We start from the raw sequence: 26086 nt of genomic DNA on the forward strand, positions 1-26086 counted from the left end.
TCCAGGATTAAATGCTGATGTACTCCCAGAGGCCTCATAGAGTGCTCAAGCCTCCTCACTGACATCCACAGCATGGGTTGTTTAAGAAATGAAGTCACCACAGAAACAGTAGTAGATTTTGTCTCCAGTATGTTACCTACATGCACACCAAAACTGTATGTACACACACACACACACACACACACACACACACACACACACACACTCACACACACACACACAGAGAGAGAGAGAGAAAGAGAGAGAGAGAGAGAGAGAGAGAGAGAGAGAGAGAGAGAGAGAGAGAGAGAGAGAGAGAGAGAGAGTTTCTTTAATGCAGGCATGTCTTTGTAGGGCAATGCGATATACATAAAGTTCTAATCAGGGCGAAGGCTCTTGCAATAATCAAACACTTGGGGCAAACTGACACAGGCAGATTGCAAAGGGTCAGAAGAAACTGGAATGTCCCACAACAAAATGGAAGCTTCTGGGCAATAGCCAAATGCTGTGAATAAGCATCCTAATACATGCTCAGCATCAAGGGTCCAATGAGTGGTTTTCCTCTGTTGTTAAATGCTGTGGGATCCCATGTCAAATAACATTTTATCCAGACTTTTCCTTTCAATTTTTCTGTGTTTGCTGCAACAGACAGAGAGGATGAGAGATAAATGAAACAGCAGCTTTGATGGAAATCTCCCTAGTTACTGCAGAGTTTGGATTTCTATCACTAGGTTTAGCCTCTCTCTCTCTCTCTCTCTCTCTCTCTCTCTCTCTCTCTCTCTCTTCTCTCTCTCTCCTCTCCCCCCTCCCTCCCTCCGTCTCTCTCTCTCTCTCTCTCTTGAACCACAGCTATTCTCTATATTATAGTACACAGCCAATCAGAAGCAGTGACAACTCATGTAAATCCCCTCATGCAGGGCTTTAGCAGCCCATACTCCTGGTCGGATTCCAGCTCGTATCTGGTCTTAGTCTCTAACCAAGTCCTGAATACACACTTCTCCAAAGTTTTACCTAAAGTTTACATTAAAACCAAGCCTGTAATAATGTACCTCAAATTTTCAGACTTTTTCTTCACTTAATTGTGTGATACCAGGCCTGCTTGTTTGATTCTCCTACTGTCGGGACCCATAGGAAATTTTCTTTTCTTCAGCATTTTGTGCCAGGGCAGTAGCCTGTGAAAACACCAAGGTCACCAATCAATCTGTGAGGGCATAGAGGAACTTTATCGTCTTTTCAATAAAATTTATAGCTGCACACCTTAGAAAGTATTGACTTTATTAATGCTTCAGAGATTAATTTTAAGCCAAATGATCTTTGCATAAATTTAAAATTGTACCTATATTTTGGTTCATATATGAGCTGTTAATTTTATTTAAGTATATTTTAAAAATGACATTACAATATGAGTGCATCATTTTTCCATTTGATTTCTTCCTTCCAAATCCTCTCATTTAATCCTCCTTTTTTACTTTTAAATTTATGGTCTCTTTTTTATTGTTTGTTCTTTCACACAAATACTCTCTCCCTCTCTCATGGAAACACACAGTCCTAAATACATGAAGAAAAACAAGCGATGTGTTATGTAAGAAGAAAATCCAAATTTGCTGTATTTTTCATTTATGAGAACATTTGAGAAACTTTTTACCTAGTATATCTTTTGGCAATTTATAACATGAGTTAAGTGATTATAAGTAAATGACAATTTTGAGTGATTTATTTATCTCATATTTTATTGTTTTATAGAAGTGTATGTGTGTGAGGATGTGTGTAAAGTGTTACATTGCAGGAAGTGTGAATGGAATGCTCCTCTCTTGTTTGTTCTTTTTGTTTTCAGCACAATTTCTTTGACACTGGATTACTCATTGTCCTGTACAAATGTTATAATAATTTATTCATTTTGGACAAATAACAGCACACATGGAGATCTGCAAGTCCACTGTACATAATCTCTACATTACTTGTGAATATTGCATTCATAGTAATATTAAAACTGCTTGTCTAGGAATTGTGAAATTTCTGTATCTTATGAAGATTTTTCTAATCATGTCAAAATGATTATTTTTTTAAATGTATGTTTTACTGTTTCTAACTATTTGTTCTTAAAATTTGCCCTCTTATTGCATGATCCTGATGTAAAGTCTCAGACTCAGGCATGGATGAAATGTTTTTCCCCAACTTCTGTGAAGGCTTCATTGACGACATGCTCACTATAACTACCATGTGGTATTGTAAGTCTTGCTTTGTTTGTATTTTTCATATTAAATTACTAATTATTTCATTAACCATGGAGTTTATTAAAGAGTGTGACAGCGAAAGACCAAAGCAATGAGAGGAAGGAAGAGTGAGAGGAATAAGCAGAAAAGCTATGGCCTAAATTCAGACTGCATCATATTCTTAACTTTGCTGGCAGAATAAAAAAGTTTCAGTTTTGTTAGCGTTACTTACAATTCATTCTAAGACAGGTGTGATGTTCACATAGCTAGAAGTTGTTTCTAGGATATGCATAGAGAGTTCTCATTATGATAACATAACATATATGTTATAGTCTCCTATTGCAAACCTTTGCCACACTGTCCAACCCTGTCTATTAATGAGTTGTAGTAGGCAGATAAATTTAAACATGTCCACAGACTTTTTTATTTAAATCAGAAACAAGCTTCTTTAACAAGTCAATCTCACTTCCCTCTCCCTCCACTCTGCCCCTGCCACCATCAGATCCACTATTCCAACATCTTTCTGATCCCCAGGGCTGGGGGACATTCAAAGTCTGTCCACAGAAGTCTTTAAATTACCATGATACGCAGGAGTATATTTTAAGCCATACAACTGATGACCTGGAGAATTTAGCTGTGACCGTTTTGGAAGATCATCCAATGAATGATTATTTGCCATTTCCCTGTATATGTAGAAGAACAGGCACTATAAGGAGATTGTTACCTGATTACATAGCCTATCCCTTCACCTATTTTATGCAACTATGCTCAAAGTCAACAGGGACTCAGATTGGGACTTAAGTGTATAGGGTGAGAAAAATGAGGGAATGATGGATCTGTCTATGCCATTACAGTTAAGATATCTTTCTTCTAGGTAAAGTCATTCTGTTGTGGCATTTGGTTGGCAGTGCTCACACTGCAGTGATTATTTCATCTATGTGATGTAAGTAGTATCAATAGCGTTATTGGTTTCTCAGAGTTACCATGGTGGTAGTTATAATAAATAGTTCTGCTCTTTTGAACATATTGACTAGGAGTGATAGGTACAGTCTACATCTCTCTCTAAATGTTGATTTATTTGTTACACATGTGTTAGTGGGGTGCATGAACAATAATGTAGATGAATTTGGGTAATCAATCATGTTTTTTGTGATGTGGAGAATAAGAAAAAGTGTTGGTAGACATTTCTGTTCCCAAAACCACTCCCCAAATACCTGTACAGGAACATAAGATTTTTGTGTAGCTCTCACAATTTAATTCATTACCATTTATCTATGTGCTGCCCTGAGGCTCCATTATCTCCTGTACATACTTCCCATTCTGCTTGATTTGTGTCTGATGGCGTCCCTTTAACTCTACACTTCAACCCAGTGTTCTCTTTGCCATGAAAATCCTGCCAACACTTTGTCCAATTGTCATTTTAATAAAAACAATAGTCATTTGCCTTCACAGTGTGTACAGGGATTATCCATCAAAGTTGTATGAAGGGGCACACATTGCATAGGTAATATTTACATGATTGCGTGATTGTACAGTAAATTGGCAAGTAGTTTTCCAGTCATGGGATGTACAAGGATGTAATAACATGTCTCTATGGTGAAGCCATATTGGCAGAGTGTATTCATAGGGGAAATTAGAGTATTGTGGTCTTTTTCTCCATCATGTGCTATGTTAGGTATAGTTTCTGTGTGAACACATGGAGTCAGTTCTAGTGCTGACCCCTGTTGGGCATAATTTCAGTGGACAGATGAAAAAGCAACATGGGTGCTAACACTGGTTGCAGGTGTGAGACTTCATAAATAAATTGTGGATTGTAGAAGAAATGGTACAGATACCAGACCCACCACACCCATGATCATATGCACAAATATATTTAACTGTTCATTTTTAAGCACCTGCTTTCATTTCACTAATCTATATTGAACAATACACAATATCCTAATGACTAATGACAACTAATTTGTCATAAGTTTTTAAATACTAGTGAAAGAAGTTCAGTTTCTCCACCTTTACTTCTCTATTTGAATGTTGTGTCAATGTTGGCTATATATATATATATATATATATATATATATATATATATATATATTAATTCAAGTTAGGGAACAGGCTTGTTTCACATATAAGTCCCTTCTCCCTCTCCTTCCCCTCACCCCCATCCCTCCTCCCTCACCTCCAACCTACCCTTCACCCCATCCACCCTCCACTCCCCAGGCAGGGTACGGCCCTCAAAAGGGGCTCTGCAAAGTCCACCAAATCTTCCTATGCTGGGCCTAGGCCCTTCCCAATGTGTCCAGAGCCAGAGTGTATCCCTTCTAGTGGGATGGGCTCTCAAAGTCCCTTCTTACACCAGGGAAAAATGCTAATCCACTTCCAGAGGCTCCCTGGAGTGCAGGGGCCTCCTTATTGGCATCCATGTTCAGGGGGATGGATCAGTCTTGTACTAGCCTCCCAGATAGTGTCTGGGGTCGAAATGCTTTCCCCTTTTCAGGCCAACTGTTTCTGTGGGTTTCTCCAACCTGGTACAGACCCCTTTGATCTTCATTCCTCCCTCTCTTCAACTAGGTTCCAGATTTCAGCTCAGTATATTTCTGTGGATGTCTGTCTCTGCTTCCATCAGCCACTGGATGAGGGCTCTAGGATGGCATAAAGAGTAGTCATCAATCTCATTTTAGGGGAATGGCTTTTAGGTTATCCTTTCTTCCATTGCCTGGATTGTCAGATCATGTCATCCTTGTTGGTCTCTGGAGATTTCCCTAGTGCCAGATCTCTTCTCGGACCTATAGTGGCTCCCATCTCTCATCCTGCTCTCTTTCCTCTATTCTTCTCCCTACTCAATATCTCTGCTCCTCCATTTCCTCTCCTCTGCTCCTCTTCTTGTGATCTTATTGTGGCAGCACCCTGTCCCCTACCCTCATGTTCACAATTAGTGGATTTCATGCCACTTCCCATTCCTGTGGTCTATTTATCCCTTAGAGTACTTCATGATTCCTAGTTTCTTTGATGAAGAGGATTATAGGCTGGTAAACCTTTACTCTATGTTTAAAATTCATATATGAGTGAGTACATACCATGTTTGTCTTTTTGTGACTGGGTTACCTCATTCAGGATGGTTTCTTCTAGTTCCATCCATTTGTCTGCGAATTTCAAGATTCCATTGCTTTTTTCTGCTGAGTAGTACTCCAATGTATAAATATACCGCATTCTCTCTATCCATTCTTCAGTTGAGGGGCATCTAGGTTGCTTCCAGGTTCTGGCTATTACAAACAATGCTGCTATGAATATGGTTGAACATATGTCCTTGTTTTATGAACATGCACTATTTGGGTATATACCCAAGAGAGGAATGGCAGGATCTTAATGTATATTGATTCCCATTTTTCTGAGCAACCGCCATACTGATTTCCAGAATGGTCTTACAAGTTCACACTCCCACCAGCAATGGAGGAGTGTTCATTCTTCTCCGCATCCTCTCCAGAATAGGTTGTCATTGGTATTTTTGATTTTAGCCATTCTGACAGGTGTGAGGTGGTATCTCAGAGTTGTTTTGAGTTGCATTTCTCTGATGGCCAATGATTTTGAGCACTTTCTTAAGTGTCTCTCAGCCATTTCAGATTCCTCTGTTGAAAATTCTCTGTTTAGTTCTGCACCCCACTTTTTAATTTCATTGTATGGTGTTTTGGTGGGTAGCTTCTGGAGCTCCTTGTATATTTTAGAAATCAGCCCTCTGTCAGATGTGGGGTTGGTGAAGATTTTTCCCATTCTGTGGGTGGTTGTTTTGTCTTACTGTGTCCTTTGCCTTACAGAAGCTTCTCAGTTTCAGGAGGTCCCGTTTATTAATTGCAGACCTCATTGTGTGTGCTCCTGGCATGATGTTCAGGAATCGGTCTCCTGTGCCAATTTGTTCAAGGGTAATTCCCACTTTCTCTTCTAGAAGATTCAGAACATTTATGGAGAGATCTTTGATCCATTTGCACTTAAGTTTCATGCATGGTGACAGGTATGGATCTATCTGCAATCTTCTGCATGTCTGAATCCAAATGTGCCTACACAATTTGTTGAAGATGCTATCTTTTTTCCATTGTATAGATTTAGCACCTTTGTCAAAAATAAGGTGTTCGTAGGTGCATGGGTTAATATCTTCATCTTCAATTCCATTCCATTGGTCTATCTGTCTATTCTTGTGTAAATACCAAGCTGTTTTCAGAACTATGACTCTATAGTAGAGCTTGAAGTCAGGATGGTGATGCCTCCAGAAGTTCTTTTATTGTAAAGAGTTGTTTTGGCTATCCTCGGTTTTTTATTTTTCCATATAAAGTTGAGTATTGTTCTTTCAATGTCTGTGAAAAACTGTGTCGGGATTTTGATGGGGATTGCGTTGAATCTGTAGATTGCTTTTGGTAGGATTGCCATTTTCACTATGTTAATTCTACCTATCCAAGAGCATGGAAGATCTTTCCATTTACTGGTATCTTCTTTAATTTCTTTCTTTAAAGTCTCAAAGTTCTTATTGTACAGGTCTTTCATTTTTTTGGTTAGTGTTACCCGCAGATATTTTATGTTGCTTGTGGATATTGTGAAAGGTGATGTTTCAATGATTTCTTTCTCATTGGGTTTATCATCTGTATACAGTAGGGCTACAGATTTTTTTATTTAATTTTGTATCCTGCTACCTTGCTGAAGGTGTTTATCAGCTGTAAGCATTTCCTGGTAGAGTTTTTCATGTCACTAATGTAGACTATCATGTCATCTGCAAATAGTGAAAGTTTGACTTCATCCTTTCCAATTTTTATCACTTTGATCCCCTTTTCTTGTCTTATTGCTCTAGCTAGAACTTCAAGTACAATATTGAAGAGGTATGGAGAGAGTGGACAGCCCTTTCTTGTTCCTGATTTTAGAGGAATCGCTTTGAATTCTCTCCATTTAGTTTGATGTTGGCTATTGGTTTGGTGTATATTGCATTTATCATGTTTAGATATGTTCCTGTTATTCCTGTTCTCTCCAAGATCTTTATCATGAAGGGATATTGGATTTTGTCAAAGGCTTTTTCATTATCTAGTGAGATGATCATGTGGTTTTTCTTTTTCAGTTTGTTTATATGGTGGATTTCATTGATGGATTTTTTATGCTAAACCATCCTTGCATCCCTGGGATGAAGCCTACTTGATCGTGGGGGATGATTTTTCTGATATGTTCTTGGATTCGGTTCACCAATATTTTATTGAGTATTTTAGCATGGATGTTCATGAGGGATATCGGTCTGTAGTTCTCTTTCTTAGTCTTATCTTTGTGTGGCTTTTTTATCAAAGTGATTGTAGCCTCATAGAAAGAGTTTGGCAATATACCATCTGCTTCTATTGTGTGGAACAGTTTGAGGAGTACTGATCTCAGCTCTTGTTTGAATTTCTGGTAGAATTCTGCAGTGAAGCCATCTGGCCCTGGGCATTTTTTGGTAGGGAGGCTTTTGATGACTGCTTCTATTTCATTAGGGGTTATGGGTCAATTTAAACTGTTCATCTGATCTTAGTTTAATTTTGGTAAGTGATATTTATCAAGAAAACTGTCCATTTCCATTAGATTTTTGAATTTTATGGAGTACAGGTTTTCAAAGTATGACCTGAAGATTCTCTGGATTTCCTCAGTGTCCATTGTTATATCCCCCCTTTCGTTTCTGATTTTGTTAATTAGCATGCTCTCTCTCTTTCTTTTGGTTAGTTTGGCTAGAGGTTTGTCTATCTTGTTGATCTTCTCAAAGAATCAACTCTTTGTTTCATTGATTCTATGTAATATTTTCCTAGTTTCTACTTATTGTTTTCAGCTCTCAGGTTGATTATTTCCTGGCATCTACTCCTCCTTGGTGAGTTTGCTTCTTTTTGCTCTAATGCTTTCAGTTGTTCTGTCAATTCTCTAATGTGACTTTTCTCCAGTTTCTTCATGTGGGCACTTAGTGCTATGAACTTCCCTCTTAGCACTGCTTTCAGAGTGTCCTATAAGTTTGGGTATGTTGTGTCTGCATTCTCACTAGATTATATGAAGTCTTTAATTTGTTTTTTATTTCTTCCTCAACCCAGGAATGGTGCAATTGGGTGTTATTCATTTTCCAAGATTATGCAGGTTTTCGGCCATTCATATTGTTGCTGAATTCTAGCTTTAATGCATGGTGATCTGCTAAGATACAGGGGGTTATTTCAATTCTTTTGTAACTATGGAGGTTTGCCGGGGCCTGTCTACTTCAAGCCTGGGGAGATCTGGGTGAATGGCGCTTTGGACAGGAGTTGGGTAAGAGCAGGGGGTCACTCACCTCATTGTGATCAGTTGGCCCAATGTTGGCTATTTTATGGAAGTTCATTATGAACTTTAATTGTGTTTCACCATAGAGAAAATAGTAATATAGTATTCGCTGTGGATAGAAAACTTTAAGTTTCTGAATAGCTTTGAGAATTATTGGCTTAAGTCAATGAATTGTGACACTTAAAATATAAAAGCATGTTATTAATAGTCTTAAGTATATTGTTAGAGCTTTAAGCAAACTCATATTTATTTTTCTGTATGTTATCCATTAGTTCATGTCATTTATTTTTGCTTCATTTTCTGTCTTAGCTGCTCAGTGAATCTGAATCTCAAGCAGTAAAGCCATTCTTGCTCTCTGCATCCTGAGAACCTAACACTGAAGGAGACCACTTCCCTGAACTTACGGTATTTTGAAACCACCTGCTTCCCCATTTCATTCTGGATAGGTGATTACACATGTACATAATAAGATTAAACTTTAATTTTTCTTATATTCTGGAAATTCCTGAAGTTTTTCACCTAATAACTTTGATTATTGAGTGATTCACTTTACACTAGGCTATGCCTTTTCACAAAATAGTAAATATCTTGTTTGTCTTGAACACCAGACATTTCAGAAAGATGAACATGTAGTATTTATTTTCCTCACTAACTGCTTTCAGGAAGCCTGCAAGGTCAATGTGAAATGGAGATGACAATTGTGGATATTTTTAATTAGTAACCAACACACAGCAATAATGTCCTTAAGGATCTGATGATTCCATACATAATATGTTCTATTTTCTATGTGTTGGAGGGTTTTATTTTGGTTATTAACTCATATTTTCCCAGTTTGCCTTTAGGCATATGGATTTATAATTTTCTTTCCTTTTATAGTTTTAATTAATTTATTATAAAATAAAACCCAACGAATAATTTTGAAGTTAAACAGTAATGACTTTCCCAGTAAGTAGTAGTCCAATTTTTAAAATAATTACTGATATTGAAAAGGGAATTTAGCTGAGCGTTGGTGGCACACACCTTTAATCCCAGCACACGTGAGGCAGAGGCAGGGGGATATCTGTGAGTTCGAGGCCAGCCTGGTCTACAGAGTGAGTACCAGGATAGGCTCCAAAGCTACACTGAGAAACCCTGTCTTGAAAAACAAAAAAAGGGGGGGATTTACCTGAATCGTCAGTAAATGAAAAAAAGCTACAACATGAGCTTATGAGGGGATACAGATTAGCTCAACCTTCATTATTCTCCTCAGCCTTCACCATTAAACAATATTTCATTTGTGGGATGATGTATAATACACACATGGTTTTCAACCATCAAAACATTTGGTTTTTGTAGAAAAAAATTCATGTATGTCATTTAGTATAATGTGACATACTGGTAATTAATAAGATGAGGAAAATATTGACACTGAAGAAAATTGCCAAAATTTCTGGAAATCATGGACTTTACTCTGTAGAGTCCTAGGACTGTTAGCAATGTTTTGTACATTAACATAGTCGTGTTTGAATGAAGTTCAAAATATGAAATTGGATATCTATGAGTATCTCTCAATGTGTGTATATTTCCCACACTCTCCCACTCTCACATTTATATTGTAAGAAACTAAGATAAGATTATAATATTGTTGTTGTAGCCTATGATTATTCAGCATCCAAATCCAGTTTAGAGAGTTTCCTCATCAGGAATGTAAGACACACCGTTACAACTACTTTTCTCTTTCCTTCTTCATTATCAAACACTCATTTTACCACTTCTTTTTTTTCATCTTTCGTTTGAATTAGAAACAAGATTGAATTACATGACAACCCCAGTTCCCTTCTCCCTCCCCTCCTCCCCTACCACCCCCCTAACTAAAACCCTACCTATCACATATCCTTTCTTCCAATCTACACCACTTCTTAAAATAAAGTTTATTAACAGGAAGACTCAGGTCTTTTTTAAAAAAAAATAAGATTTAAGCAAATAACAATTGAGAGCTTTAGCCACACAAATGGGAAAATCCTAATGTTTGTGAAAAGATATAATCCATGCCCATTTATTGCCCTAGGATTAACAAAGAAGGATAAAGATTCTGCACTTCTGCTGGGAAACACAGAATCACACAGCAGAAAGGACTGCACAATCACACCACAATCTTTTTCAAAGTCTTTACTAAGGAGAGCATAATTTGTCACTCTACATCACAAAATGCCTCTGAAATATATACCCCACACTCAAGAGTTAACCATAAAACACCCAATTTGGTATAATGAATTGATATTCTCCAGGTCAATTCATATTTTGAATTAGAAAACTATGTAATGCTAGTGGTTAATTGTGGAATGATAGATATAAACCCAGACATATTTTCTCACTTCTGTGCTCTTCATAATAAATATTTTGTTCTATTTTCTGTATTTTGAATTTATAAGACACACCTTGTCACAAAGGTAATCCAGGCTTGATTTATAATAACATTAAGAAAGTGTTTACTTTGATGTCATTTTTACTAGAGTTTTATAATAATCAAATAGCAGTCATCATCATAATTTTTCATTCCTATGGATACTCCATCATATATCATGAACAGTATAGTGTGTTTTTTAACCTCCCAATAGACAAAGAACCACAGAAACATACTGTCACCCTCATGACGAAGGTAAATGACACTAAGGGGACTAACAGTAAGGTTCAAAGAACACATATAATACACAGACCTCCATTACTTTCATATCAGGGGTATGGAGGATACAGTTGTAAGATCCCTATTAGGTCACTGTTAGATCTCATAAAATTTATGAGGCACTACAACCTTGGTGAGGTTCACCCAGGAGATCCAAATACAGAGGGGTTTCACACACCAGCTTTTCAGATATGTACCTTTACAGCCGTCTTGCTTTAGCATAAGATATGAGAAGTGTGTCTAGTTTTTATCAATATTATATGAGGTTACTATTTTCACTAATAGGCTTTAGCAGGAAACACTAAATAGCATTCATTCCAAAATATGATTAAGTCCAATTTGAGTTGGTAATCAATTTCTGGGCATGGGACTCTCATTAGTGTAGTTTGGTTACCCAATGAAACTGCATTAGGGAAATTTCATTTCTTTCCTTTGTAAGTGGTTTTAAATTGGTTATGGCTTATTGCTTAGGGATAGGAGATTATTTTGCCTTCCTCTTCTCAATGATGGGATGATTTCTGGCTTGGTCCTGCATAGTTCTTTGCTTCCTGTCATTGTTTCTGTGAGTTCATATGTGGGTCAATATTGTATCCAAAAGGCACTCTATGCTCTGAGTTTTCCATCCCCATTGGATTATAATTGCTTTTCTAAAATATCGATGAAATAATTCTTTCTTTACAATTATGACTTTGTAATACACTCCATGCTAATTTGGAATGTTGCAAGATCAGGCAGTAAAACACGTGTCTTTATTTAATCCAAGTACTTTTTTAAGAACACTGTAATAGAAATAAGTGTCTAACACTGTGATATAACTCATAAATATAATCACAGTGTTTGGTGAAACTGTCAAAGGGAAATTGAAGATTCAGCATCATGCTACATTTGGCAGCCCTCTGTCATAATCAGAAGGTCCAGACAGAAATGGAAGCTATTGGTGAATAACCAGGATAAAGGTCTGTGGAGACAGATAAAAGCTCAGCCTCCAAACAAGTAGCTTGTTTGTCTGTTAACAATGGGAGCCAGAGACCTAAATAAATTGCATTTTCCTATCTTTCTCTATCACTTTCCTTCATTCTGTTATAGCACTCAGTGAAGAAGGCTATCAGGAATGCCTAGTAAAGTTCAAAAGTACTCTACTTGAATTTTCTAAAAAGTTACCCAAAGCTGTGATTTTTAATGTCCAATTATCTGTCAGTCTATTAAAGGAACATAGATGATTATGCTATGGAAAATGGAATTAGCTTTTATAAAGAGGAAAAATTGGAACCAGAGAAAGGGAGCACATGGCCTGGTGAAACACCATGCATGTCCAAAACCAGTCAGGTTGTAGGCTTAGGTGCAAATGTCTCCTCTTCACAGTTTCTTATGCGTTAGTTTGGGAGATACTGAGTGCTGAGCAATTACTATTGGCCTCTCCGTAATTTTGACATTTAGGATGTGGCTGTCAACCCTAAGATCTTCCACAGGGCAAGAGAATTAATCACTTTCAGGTGTGAGAATTGTGGATTATTCATCTTCTATAGAAAAGGGGGAGGACTTCTAGGTTTGGCCTACATGCATGGAGGTGGTCAGAGTTGTGGGAATACTTTCAACCAATAGTTTACATGTACCTTCAAACTTTGGAGACAAGAGAAGCACATGTCCATCAAGCCTTAATTCCCTATTTATCTTTACCATATAATGAGGCTAACAAACTGTGTACACTGGTGAGTCTGTGTAGTACCATCAAGAGAAAGGGTACAAGTTGAGTTTTGAGGTGTCTTGGTTTGCAAGGATATTTGTATAATTTAAAAAATATTTTTGACTTTTTTCCATTCAATAAACTTTAATTTTTATTTAGACTTATTATAGTTCCTGTTCTATGTTTAACACCATATAGAGAAGAGTATATAATGGGAGTTATAAATTAGTTTTCTCCTGCAAGATTTTTTCTTTTAGTGAATTACGTTTGTGTTTAACTAGGTTACAGACATAGTTCTAAGCACATTAAATAATTTTATGAATTAGAAGTTGTCTGGAAATTCATTCTTCATCTTGTCTTTTTAAAATGTTTTAGTAAATTCATAATTCACAAAATATCTGGATGTAATAATTTACTATTGCTACAATTTTCTAGCCTCAAAATTTTTAACTTTTGATTTGAGGCTCTGTTTTGTACTAAAATGAACTTCAAACTAAGCACGGAAATTAACATTTACAATGTGTGTTATGTGAGTGAAAATCCAATCTTCCTGTTGTATCAATTTGTCCTACAACTTTTGAGAAGCATTATACCTTGTATATCTTTTGGAAATGTGTAAAATGAGTTAAGTGATTTTTTTTGCCCTGGATTTATCACAAATGCATTTCAATTTATACTAGTATATGTGTGTCTGTGTTGGCACATTCCACTAAGTTTTAAAACAGATTATGTGATTGGCCTTTGTTCTCATCTTCACAACAATTTCATTGATACCAGAATTATTGTGGTTGTGTAGAAGTTTTAGAATTATTTTGATCATTAAGACAGAGAAACCACACATTTGGGGATCTGAATGCCCATTGCATCCACTATCTACATTATAAGTGACTATTACACTTATAAATAATATCAATACATCTAATCTAGGAATTTGTTACTTTAAAACTATTTTGTTCTCAATAGTCATATGAAAATGATTTTCTACTTAAGTATGTGCATATATATGTACATTTAGATAAATATTATTATTATACACTATTTGTTCTTAAACATTTTCTCTTTCCTACTAGGATGTGGAAACATGACCTCATCATCCTCCTCATGAGGAACTTAGACTCAGGCACTGAGGACTTCATTCTCTGCCTTCTCCTGATATGCTTTCCCTGAAGACATAGACACTCCATCTATCTGGTGGTATAGTAATTTGAGGTTTTTCTTCCTTTTATTTTCCATTATTAGTGTTTTATTGTGACTACCCAATTAATTTTGTGTTTTTTTTGCATTGACATGTCTTCTCACCATATTTTTGAATCCATACATTTTGGACAAGTCTCAATATTTCTGAGATACGACATGATGTGATTTCCATCTATATGTAGTTTATATATCTTCCCATAGAAACAAGTGCTGTTCATTTTCTCTGCTCATTTGTGTGAAAATAGTGTCCTGGAAATGTTCAGTTAAGTGGCATCCTCTTTTATCTCTTACCTTCTAATGTTTGCCAAAGTACTGAAAATTTTAGGATTCTAAGTATTATTTTTCATTGAAGTTCTTGAAATTCCAGTTGTATGCATCACCTGAATTTTTGAGTCTGTTCTTCTTTCTGGATTAATCTTTCTTCATAAACATCACGGTTTCCTTCATTTGTGCTGCGTGTTTTTGTCATTTTCATCCCAATTTACATGAAACCCTACTCTTCTGCTGAAATAATATTTTCTAAGTCCTCTTATTATGTATCTAATATTTTCTATATTAAGAAATTGAGTACACCAGGCAAGATTACATAATTTCCACATCAATGACTCTCCAGATCTTCCTGTGTATGCCTCATTTCACTCTCAAATTCATGACCACTTCATTTTGGTCAAGAGTACATATAGGAACACACATACACACACACACACACACACACACACACACACACAGAGAGAGAGAGAGAGAGAGAGAGAGAGAGAGAGAGAGAGAGAGAGAGAGAAGAGAGAGAGAGAGAGAGAGAGAGAGAGAGAGAGAGAGAGAGAGAGAGAGAGACATTCATATAAGTACAACCTGCTGAATAAGATTAGTATTCCTGTGTCAAAAATATTGTGTGGGTATAAGGATTAGTTTTATAATGTAGTTAGAGTTTTAGAATGTTTAATGAAAGGAGTGATAAGGTTTTCTATGTTCCATTGTCTCAGTTGCCACAGGACCTTTGCTGTTTCGCATTGTGAGAAATGACTTTTGTTTGTTAGGCAAGCCTTGGAACCCATTAAGTAGCTACTATAACTGACAAGCTATCAGAGCCACTAGTTTGTCTTTAATGGTATCTTGCCATATTGGTCATTCAAAGGCATCAAAACTTCGCTGGGTACTTCATCTCTTTCCCCCTTTAACTATTTTGCTAACACCTTCCTGGTCTCAGGAAATTAGTTTTCTGGCATCAGGCTTTGATATAGTTCAAGTTCAAATTCTCATTGATCAAAATCCAAAATACAGTAATTTCTGCAGTAGGGATTTAAGAATCACTTCTTAGAAGAAACCAAATACAGTGGTAATATTCTATCCTCTTATGGTGGTCTCTGAGATTCCCTTTACCAATAAATCTAAATGAGTTTTTACTTCCCTGTCTCTAGAGTTATTTTAGAATATTCATTTTCCTGGTGAGTGTGTTATATCCCCAAGTGTGTTTAATTCAATTCAATTTATTAACATGTATGTTACGCATCATATCTAATTTGGGGGTAAATATAATTATTTCCTTGTCATTTTAGAATCCTTTTTTTCTGTTTTTTTCTTCAGATTACCCCTTGATTTCTCATGGATCTACTTTGCAAAAATATCTATTCCAATATTACTGGTATCATTATTATTGTCCTCTTGAAATTTACAATAGTAAGGCATTTTATAGGTTTTGGTCACTGGACTAATGCACTGTTTTATAGAAACTCTTGATTCCATCAATTAGATTGCAAATCAGCCTTCCAGTGTAGCTAACATTTGGCTGATAATTACATTTTTCTCTAGGATTTCCCCAAACATTTATGTTACACAGAAACATAATTTAGTGCATATGACTAATTTTTCATGAATTGTTTATGGAGTCTGACAAAATTGAAAATGGTTTCTCACACAGACAAGAATACATAGACCACATGTCATGAATGTAGGGTATATATGTATTTATGTATGCAGGTATATAAAAATATAGCCATGCTGGGCAAAGACCATCTGATTAATTCCTTGCCTGGAAATACAAGAAATCTGTAGATGGACAGAAGAAAACTCTAGTTATCTTTGGGAAGAACCATGATTTCGTTCTTGATGTGGGAAAAGAGACAAGTCACTGAGGTAAATTTGTACAAATAATGGAGATTACAATGAAAATTTTACCTGGTTGTTTTTATAAGAGAGTCAGGGTCATAATAGAGGTATGGACAATAGACTTTGTTGTGAGTTATATCACTAGCATTAGTTCACCTGGACAATGACTGACTATGTGTCATAAAGTTGAAGGATAGTGTATAGTGTTATATGATAACATTTGAAAGAGAACTGGTAATGGAAATTGTGGTAATTAAGATATATTCTCAAAAATATAATAAAAGGAACCCCCCCCCCAAATAACACACATGTAGGCACACACAAATGAACACACACACAAGTATACAAAAGCACATGCATACCCACTATCCCAGGTACATACACACAAAAAGAGAAGTCAGAGTTCTCAAAGTTAACAAAGAATAGTGTCACATGTGATGGAGGAGGCATTTTAGATTAGGGTTTGGATGTGGGCTTTTTAAAAACATATGATATTTATAGCTGTATATTGAATGAAATATTTTTAAATCATTTTTATTAGTTCAAATTAGAAACCAGCCTGCTTCACGTGTCAATTCTTGCTCCCTCTCACTCCCCTCCAATACAACCCCTAAACAGCTCCCCACCTTATCCCCCCTCTGATCCCCAGGGAGAGTAAGGCCCTCCATAGGGGGATCTTCAAAGACTGTCATATCATCCATAATAGGGCCTAGGCCCTCTCCCATGTGTACAGGCTGAAAGAGCATCCCCTCACATGGGATGGGCTCACAAATTCTTTCTTACTCCAGGGATAAATACTACCAGAGGCCCCATAAAGTGCCAAGGCCTCCTCACTGACATCCACAATCATGGGTATTTTTAAGAAATGGAGGCACCACACAAACAGTAGTAGATTTTGTCTCCAGTGTGTTACCTACATGCAGATAAGAACTGCATTGTGCACACACACACACACACACACACACACACACACACACACACACGAACACACATAGAGAGAGAGAGAGAGAGAGAGAGAGAGAGAGAGAGAGAGAGAGAGGGAGGGAGGGAGGGAGGGAGAATGGAAAAGAGAGAAACATGAGGAGACACACACAACACATGCATGCACACAAAATACACACAAAGAGGGGGGTTTTCAGTGCTAGCATAGAATAGTGATAGCATAGAAGGTATGAGAAAAGATTTAGGTTATTGTTTGGAGAATGGATTCAAGAAACACATTATTTTTATATTGAGTAAAATATTTTTAAGAAATGAAGGTATCATAGAAGCAATAGAAAAGCTTATCCTCTGGCTAGCAACACCATGAACACACTTGTGTGTTTCCCACATCAAACCTGCACATGAGGAAACACACACAAACACACAACACACACACACACACATACACACACACACACACAGAGAGAGAGAGAGAGAGAGAGAGAGAGAGAGAGACAGAGAGAGACAGAGACAGAGACAGAGAGAGACAGACAGACAGACAGACAGACACAGAGATGGAGAGATGGTGAGATGGAGATAGAAAGGTTAGTAAATACATAGGATTTAAGTTATTTTTTTTAAATCCATAAATCATTCAATTAACATCAAGACAATTAGGACACTCCATTCTCACTGGGTACATTGGTTAACTGGTGTGAAACCACCATTTCTTTCTTAATGCAAGCAGGTCTTTGTAGGGAAATAAGATATACATAAAGTTCTAATCAGGGCCATGGCTCTTGCAATAATCAAATTCTGGGGGCAAACTGATACAGGCAGTTTGCAAAGGGTCAGAAGAAATCGGAATGGCTTCTGGGCAATAGCCAAATACTAAGACCAAGCATCCTAATACATGCTCAGTCTTGAGGGTCCACTGGGTCATTTTCTCTGTAATAAAATGCAGTGGTATCCCACATTAAATAACATTGAAACCAGAAGTTTTCCTTTCATTTTTTCTGCTTCTGCTGCAACAGACAGGGAGGATGACAGGTAGATGAAACAGCAGCTTTGATGGAAATCTTCATAGTTACTGCACAGTTTGGATTTCCATCACTAGGTTTAGCATTTCTCTCTCTCGATTCAACCAAAGCTATTCTCTATATGATAGTATACAGCCAATCAGAGGCAAGGACAACTCATATAAGTCCTCTCACACAAGGCTTTGGAAGTCCATACTCCTGGTTGGATTCCAGCTCTCTGTTGAGTCTAGTTTCTAACCAAGTCCTGAATATACACTTCTCCAGAGTGTTGTCTAAAGTTTACATTAAACCCAAGCCTGTAACAGTGTACCTCAAATTTTCATACATTTTTCTTTACTTAATTATCTGATACCAGGCTTGCTCCTTTGATTCTCCTACTGCCAGGACCAATGGGAAATTTTCTTTTCTTCAGCATTATGTGCCAGGGTAGGAGAATGTGGAAACACCAAGGTCACCAATCAATCTGAGAGGGCATAGAGGAGCTTCATCTCCTTTTCAATAAAGTCTATAGCTGAACACCTTAAAAATGTATTATTTTTCTTAAGGCTTCAGAGATTAATTTTCAGCCAAATGATTGTTGCATAAATTTAAATTTATACCTATATTTTGATGTATGTATGAGCTGTTTAATTTTATTTGAATATATTTTAAAAATTAACATTACAATATGATTGTATCATTTTACCATTTCCTTTCTTCCCTCCAAATCCTCTCATTTAACCCTTCTTTTTTCCTTTTAAATTTACGGTTTCATTTTCATTGTTTGTTCTTTCAAACCCACATATTCCTTGGTCTCTCTGTATCTGTCTCTCCCTCCCAATCACTCTCTCTATCTCTGTCTCTCTATGTCTCTCTGTTTCTGTCTCTCATAGAAACACAAACACTTCCAAATGCATGAACAAAAAGCCAAATAATATGTGTTCTGTAAGAGAAAAATCAAATTTTACTGTATTTTCCATTAATGAGGACATTTGAAAAACTTTTTACTAGTATATATGTTGGCAATTTATAAGATGAGTTAAGTGATTATAAGTAAATGATAATTTTGAATGATTTTTTTTATCTCATATGAGTTTGTAATTATACAAGTGTATGTATCTGAGTGTGTGTGTGAAGTGTTACATTCCAGGAAGGGTATATGGAATACTCCTGTCTTGTTTTTTTTTTTTTTTATTTCCAGGAAAATTTCTGTGACACTAGATTACTCATGGTTCTGTACAAATGTTATAATAATTTATTCATTAGGACAAATTACAAAGCACATGGAGATCTGTAAGCCCACTGTATATAATCTCTACATGCTTGTGAACAATGCATTCATAATAATATTAAAATTGCTTGTCTGGAAATTTGGGAATTTCTGTACCTTTTATAGATTTTAACAATCATGTCAAAATGATTATGTATTTAAATGTATATGTTTGACTGTTTCTAACTATTTGTTCTTAAAATTTCCCCCCTTATTGTATGATCCTGATGGAAGATCTCACAAGCCCGCTCATGATAATATCAGACTCAGGCATCGATGAAATGCTTCTTCCCAACTTCTGAGAAGGCTTCATTGTAGACATGCTCACCATATATACCTATTGTAAATCTTGCTTTGTTTCTATTTTTCATATTCAACAACCAATTTTTCATTAACCATGTTTCTTAATGGTGGCAATGGAGATAGAGCAAGCAATGAACTATAGTAAGAGAACAGAGAGAGGGTACGAGAACAAGACAGAGAGAAGTGAGCAAGACAGAGAGCATAGAGCAAAGAGAGAGTAAGTGGGCTGGGTCTGTATTTTAAAGGGTCCCTTACACCTGCTTGCAGACTTAGTTCCCATGGAACCCTGGGATGACTGGGTTACTTCCTGAGTGGATTCTGCCAGGTAAAAAGGCCAGGGCAGTGTAATGCCTGAACCTTTCATTCCCACCTTTTCTTATTATTAAAAAGGTGGTTTGTTAGACATAGCAGGATAGGAAATAAGGATGTAGAGTTCTTAAGAGTGCTTCCTGCTGACCTAGTGGGCATTGACTTTAATTCATATTCCTTACTTTACTCTCTTAGATCTTCCATTCTCAGACCTTCATACCTGACATTCTCAGACCTCCATAACTTGCATTTATCCACCTTGTTAGACCTTTCCTTCCACAGACCTTTGTAACTTACATTCCCTGACCTTCAGATAACTTACGCTTTCCTATTTTCAAATAGACAAATCCTAAAATATTTTTCCTGAAATCTGTTTTGCTTTATGCTGGCAAGATTACCAGTCGTCAAAAGCATCAGAGTTCTTGAAAGGAAAAAAAATTAGCTGAGTTAATAATTAAAGAATAACAGAGACTTGTCAGCAGGCTGCTTTGACAGCCAATCCCAAGGTCCCCCATGGTTGTGGGCTGCAGTACATGCTTCTTCTTGCTGATAGAATGTGACCAGATTGCAGTGAACTGGCAGATGTGTCAGTTGTTGGCTCAGAGAGAAGGATTCCTGTGTCACCTGTGGTGGTTGGAGAGCCTTTTCTGGTTTCAGCACCAAAAATGTTGTTCTTTTGTAAAAGTTTAAAAGTTAGAAAAATAGAAAAAGAAACCTTGAGATGACTTTTGGCATTTGTTAGATGAGTTAAATGAAAATAAGTCTATGATAATTTTGAACCCAAATGTTATGCCAAACAATTTTGCATCTCTCTCTCTCTCTCTCTCTCTCTCTCTCTCTCTCTCTCTCTCTCTTTCTCTCTGTATGTATGTGCAGATTGTAACATTTCAGTATGTTTTGCAAACAAGCAATGTAATCAGAATTCGGTAATTTTGTTTTCAATTTCAGGATAATTTTGTTGATACCAGATTAACTGTGGTTTTGTACATATTCTATAGTTATGTTGATAATTAGGACAAAGGAATGGCACATAATAGAACCTGACTGCCCACTTCATCCAATCTTTTTATTACTTGTGAATATATCATTTTTAATGATATCAATATAATTTATCTATTAATTTGATAATTTATTCCTCATTTTGGTCTTACTAATCATATGAAAATGATTATTAACTATTGATTCTCAACATGTTCTTTTTCCTTCTTTAATGTTGACACATGACCTCATCATCCTGCTCATAATGGTCTCAGATTGAGGAACTGAGGACATCCTTCTCTGACTTCTCCTGAGAAACTTTCGCTGAAGACACAGACACCACACCTAATGCTTATATTGTAATTTGAGGGTCTTTCTTCCTTTTATATTTCACTATTAGTTTCATGTGTAGAAAACTCAATGAAATTTTTACAGTTCTGTGAATTTGCATTTTATTTCCCAGATCTACCACCCTCCATCATCCCTCAGAAAAGGGCTGGCCTCCCAGGACATCAAACAAACATGGCAAAATATGCTCACCATATTTTAACTACATCCATTTGTGCATGTCCTACTATTTCTATGGAAATCACATGATTTTCTTTCCACCTATATGCAGCTTATATTTCTTGCCACAGAAACCCCTAATGTTCATTTTCTCCACAAATTTCCCTAAGCACAGTGTTCTAAATGTTCTGTGATGTGCAGTCCACTCATATCTTTTCTTTGTAACTCTTGCGAAAGCACTCTACCTTTTATTTAGATTCTAGGTATTACCTTCCATTTAATGTCATGAAATTCCAGTTGTATATCTGACCTGGTTTGTGGAGTCTTTTCTCATCATAGATTAATCTCTCTCCTTTTTTTAATTTGGAAGGATATTAAACAGAAGAGAAACATGGTCACCATAAACAGATTTGGGGATGTTAGTCCCTTTTATCATTGCCAAAAGCAACCAGGAACCTTCATTATTTTGGAAACATTGCAATGAATTTTTACTGTTGTTTTCTGAGTTTTAAGGGTCAAAGTGTATCTAGCAAAGGCATCTCAAACTTACATTGTTGAGGCTACCTTTGAACTACTAGTCCTCCTGCCTCCACCTCCTAAGATTTAGGATTAATGTTTGGGTGACACTCTACATGGGAAACTTACTAGAATTTTGTTATCAACTATTGTGAAGATTTCTTTTTTGATCAATATTTAAAATATTTAAAAGAATTTCCTGAACCAAGTCCAGTATACTTCAATGGTAAAATACTTACCAAGCAAAAGAAAGGTCCTAGGCTCAATGTCAAAAGCCATTAAAATATTTTAAAAATTAGCCAGGGAATCAACCTTACATGCCTGTGCACTACCAGAGTCCCCATGTTTTTTAGGCAAAGGCAACAGTACCACTTGACTCAAGAAATCTGAGATGAGGCCAGCCTTATTAAGTAAGATTCCATAGTTAATAAGCAAACATTTACAAAATGAGTTTTGTTTGTTTCATCCCAATTCGACTCATCCTAATCTTCTGCTGAGTTCATACTTTCTATGTCCTTTACTGTTTTGCATTTTGTTTATTTATTTATTTATTTTTACATTATTCATGATTTATTTATTCATGATATATTTTAATCTGTGATCTTGGGAATGAATCCACAGAACTTGACTCCTACACTCAAAAAGGAAAGGTTATATCTTAAATAGTGGTCTGTGTCAAGTAGACAAGGGTTCTATTGTGGTGGATAATTTGTCAACTTGACACAAGCTAAAGTCACCTGAGAGGAGTGGGTCTCAATTGAGAACATGCTAGTATAAGATACCACTATAGGCAAGCCTGTAGAGCATTTTCATTAATTAGTGATTAATGAAAGAGGGTCTAGGCCATTGTGTGTGGTTCTATCCCTGATCTAGAGGTCCTGGGTTCTATAGAAAGCAGGCTGAGTAGCCCATGGGAAGCAAGTCTAAAGTAGTACCCCTCCATGGACCCTGAGTCAGCTCCTGGCTCCAGGTGGCTGCCCTGTTTGAGTCCCTGTCCTGACTTCCATTAATGATGGAGCACCAAGGGGAAACATAAGCCAAATAAACCCTTTCCTCCTGAATTTACTTTTGGTCATGATGTTTCACTGAAGCACTAGCAACCCTAAGACAATGTGTATGTGTGATTTAAATGGTCTTGCTATGTGGTTCTTAGTGACCTAGAATTTGATAGGTGGATCATGCTGTAACAACAGAAATTCACCTGTGTCTTCTACCTGAGTGCTAGGTTGAAACTCATGGGCTTCCAAGCTAGGGTACTTGTGTTTGTATTCTGCTTTCTAGTTTTTCTTCTTATGTTTTGGGGTATTCTCCAGTACCGCACCTGTTCAGGAGCTACTTATCCTGTCTCTTTACTCACCACATGTGGGAATGAGAGGCCAGAGCCACTGAGACTGAAAGGGTTTCCTCCATTGTTACTTAATTCGTTTGTAACCCTTTAGTGATACTTCCTGGATACTGGTTGTTTGTAAAGATTAACATTTTCTTGGATGTTTTTCTCTGAAGTTTCCCCAGCATCCACCCTGATGAGTGTAGGAGGCCTATTCACCCAGTGTAAGCAAGACCTAGGGTCACATGGAGGACTCTGGGGTACATGAAGAGATGTCAGGGGTTGAGAGATTGGAGTCGGAGGCAGATAGAGGCATTGACTGTGTGAGCTTGGAAGACACAGAAGCTGTGACTGCTGTTGCGTTCTGATGGAGAAAGGATAGTTGGCTTGAGGGAGGAGTATCGATTTGGGCACAGTGGAAGGAGCCTATCTTTCTCTGCTGTGGGCACTGGAATTACCAGGTCAAGAGTAGCTGAATGGAGGGATGCGAGACAGAGGGCTACTGATGCAGGTCCGAAAGAGCCATTGGCTGGCTCTGTGAGGACTTTGTTAGACACTCCACATTGGGAAATAACCAGGCACTGCCAACATCCAAATGGGAGAAAGGAAAAGCTGACATTAGAGAGGTGGGAAGGTAGACTAAAGTGGGTATTTTGGGGGAATGACTATTCTATTTTCTCACAGAAGATTGAAACTTGGACTACTCCATTTGCAGGATAAACACCCTGACTTTTGGATTGTATGTGCTGGAAGAGAAGATGATGGCTGCTCAGCAAAAACGAAGACTAAGCAAGCGGGCAAGTCGTTGATTGATTTGACCGTGATGCAATTCACAACTTTTCTGCTTCAGATGGCAGAGCTTGACCAAGTCTCTTTCAGAAGTGGAAGAAGGGTTGCACCTTTTAAATCATGTCCAGATATTTCAGTTGCCAGTGGCTCTGACACCGGGTGCATTGAGACAGGTGGGCTCTCTAAATCCCGATGAAGGTAATAAAGAGGTTCTTCAAAAGATTCTTCATGTTCCTAGAGTATTTTGTGAGGCTGGATCATCTCAGGCAGTAGCCTTGGAACTGTTTTGAATGCTGGATTGCCAGAGCCTTTTTTTGTTGGTGTCCTGTTCCCTTGTTCTAAAAATACACAAACTTTTAAAGTTACTATGCATATATGTATTAAAACTAAGATATATTGTGCATTGTGTATAAAACATCAAAAGATAATTTTGTGTTTGAGCATGGAAAATTGATATATATATATATATATATATATATATATATATGTCAGGATTGCAGTTCTTCCTCAATCAAACCTGGATTTCTTTGATCTGCAATGAACCACAGCCTATCATGTCCTATGTAAATAAAAGCAAATTCTTTCCCCCAAAGTAATATATATTTTGACTTAAATTTTGAAGTCAAAACATTGTTACAATATGTAGGTTCCATAAATTCAGAGTTTATAATTAACTGTCTCTTGGCAGCTGTTGCTCCTTCTTCAGCAATCAAACAATTAAAAGCCAACACAATATCATACAGTGTACAAACATTTTGTATTTTTCCTCTTTACTTGGCTTTTTTTTTTACATTACTTTACTCCCTTTTATGGGAATTTCTTACTTAAAAACTATATTTCTCAACTTTACTCCCTTTTATGGGAATTTATTACTTAAAAATCTATTTCTCAGGATTGTCTATACCTTTTGTTTTCTCCTAAGCCTATGGAGCTCTTCCCACCACTGTTCTAGTAGTTCTTTAATGGCAGACTCACTAAGTATTGAAGGCATTGATTTCAGCCATCTCCCTGTGGCATCGCTGGTAGGCCTCACATAGAAGGAAAACCTCCAGACTGTACTGAATGGACTAGATGTCCTCCTGACATATCAATTTCCCCCCATGTAATCAAGAACCATGTAAGGTCCCATGGAGGAGACTGGGATACAGGAGAGATAATCTGGGGTTGAGAGAATGGGGTCAGAGTTAGATAGGGGGCTTTGGTAGCATCAAATTGGAAGACTGCAGAAGCCTTGACTGTTATTTGGCTCTTATGGAAATGGACAGTTGGGAGGAATAGAGATGTGGGTACAATGGAAGAATACTTTCCTTCTCTTTCCCACAGGCACTAGTAGCACCAAGTCAAGAGTGATTGAATGAAGGGAAGCCAGACAGAGGGCTATTGACCCAGTTGAGACCATGGGACCATGCAGACTCAGTGCTGGGAAAAAAGCCAAACACTGCAAGACCAGATGGGAGAAAGTTAGACTTGACCTTAGAGATGTTGAAAAGAGCTGACTAAGAGGGGTATTGTCTACTGACATTTTGCCTGTCTTACATACAGGAGGTGGAAACTTTGAGTACTTCAATTTTGGAATGTGTACCATGACTTCTGATATATATGAGATGGAACTATGGTTGTGGCTGCTCCAGGTCACCTCTAATACTACCCAGTAAGAAGCCTATTCGGGAATCTACAGCTGTGTCATAATTGAAGGTGGTAAATAAGCTCCCTTTAGGAATCCATCAGAAAGCTCAACAAACATGCTTTTTGGAGTGAACCTGCAGAGAAAAGGCAGCTTGCAGTAAGATGAAGTTTCTTTCCTTGTTTTCCTTCCATAATATCAGGAGGCTTCTGAGAGTTTTCCTGCCAGAGCACATGCATGATTTGGAAGTCAGAATAAATTGGAGTCAGTTCAGTGTGGCACAATTTGTAACATCTCTGGGTCAGATGAAACATCTTAATGGACTCTTTAACATAGGAGTATTGAGGGTTCACCATGATAATTAGAGTAGCATCTAGAAAGAAGCACACCAACA

The 26086-nt window shown here is 37.1% G+C and overlaps 1 long non-coding RNA gene across 3 annotated transcripts in view; it reads left to right on the forward strand.

Annotated features, from left to right (window-relative positions):
• LOC103161296 overlaps positions 1 to 26086 on the forward strand; it is a 73443-nt gene that overhangs the window by 21199 nt on the left and 26158 nt on the right. For all 3 annotated transcript variants that reach the window (XR_004769161.1, XR_004769163.1, XR_004769162.1), the window contains 8 exons: positions 2118 to 2207; positions 3067 to 3135; positions 8793 to 8888; positions 13900 to 14023; positions 19574 to 19681; positions 21205 to 21288; positions 23995 to 24241; positions 25611 to 25851. This is a non-coding gene — a long non-coding RNA (uncharacterized LOC103161296). The remainder of the gene's footprint in view (positions 1 to 2117; positions 2208 to 3066; positions 3136 to 8792; positions 8889 to 13899; positions 14024 to 19573; positions 19682 to 21204; positions 21289 to 23994; positions 24242 to 25610; positions 25852 to 26086) is intronic.

This window comes from Cricetulus griseus, chromosome 3, assembly GCF_003668045.3.
Source record: "Cricetulus griseus strain 17A/GY chromosome 3, alternate assembly CriGri-PICRH-1.0, whole genome shotgun sequence".
NCBI classification, from domain to species: domain Eukaryota; kingdom Metazoa; phylum Chordata; class Mammalia; order Rodentia; family Cricetidae; genus Cricetulus; species Cricetulus griseus.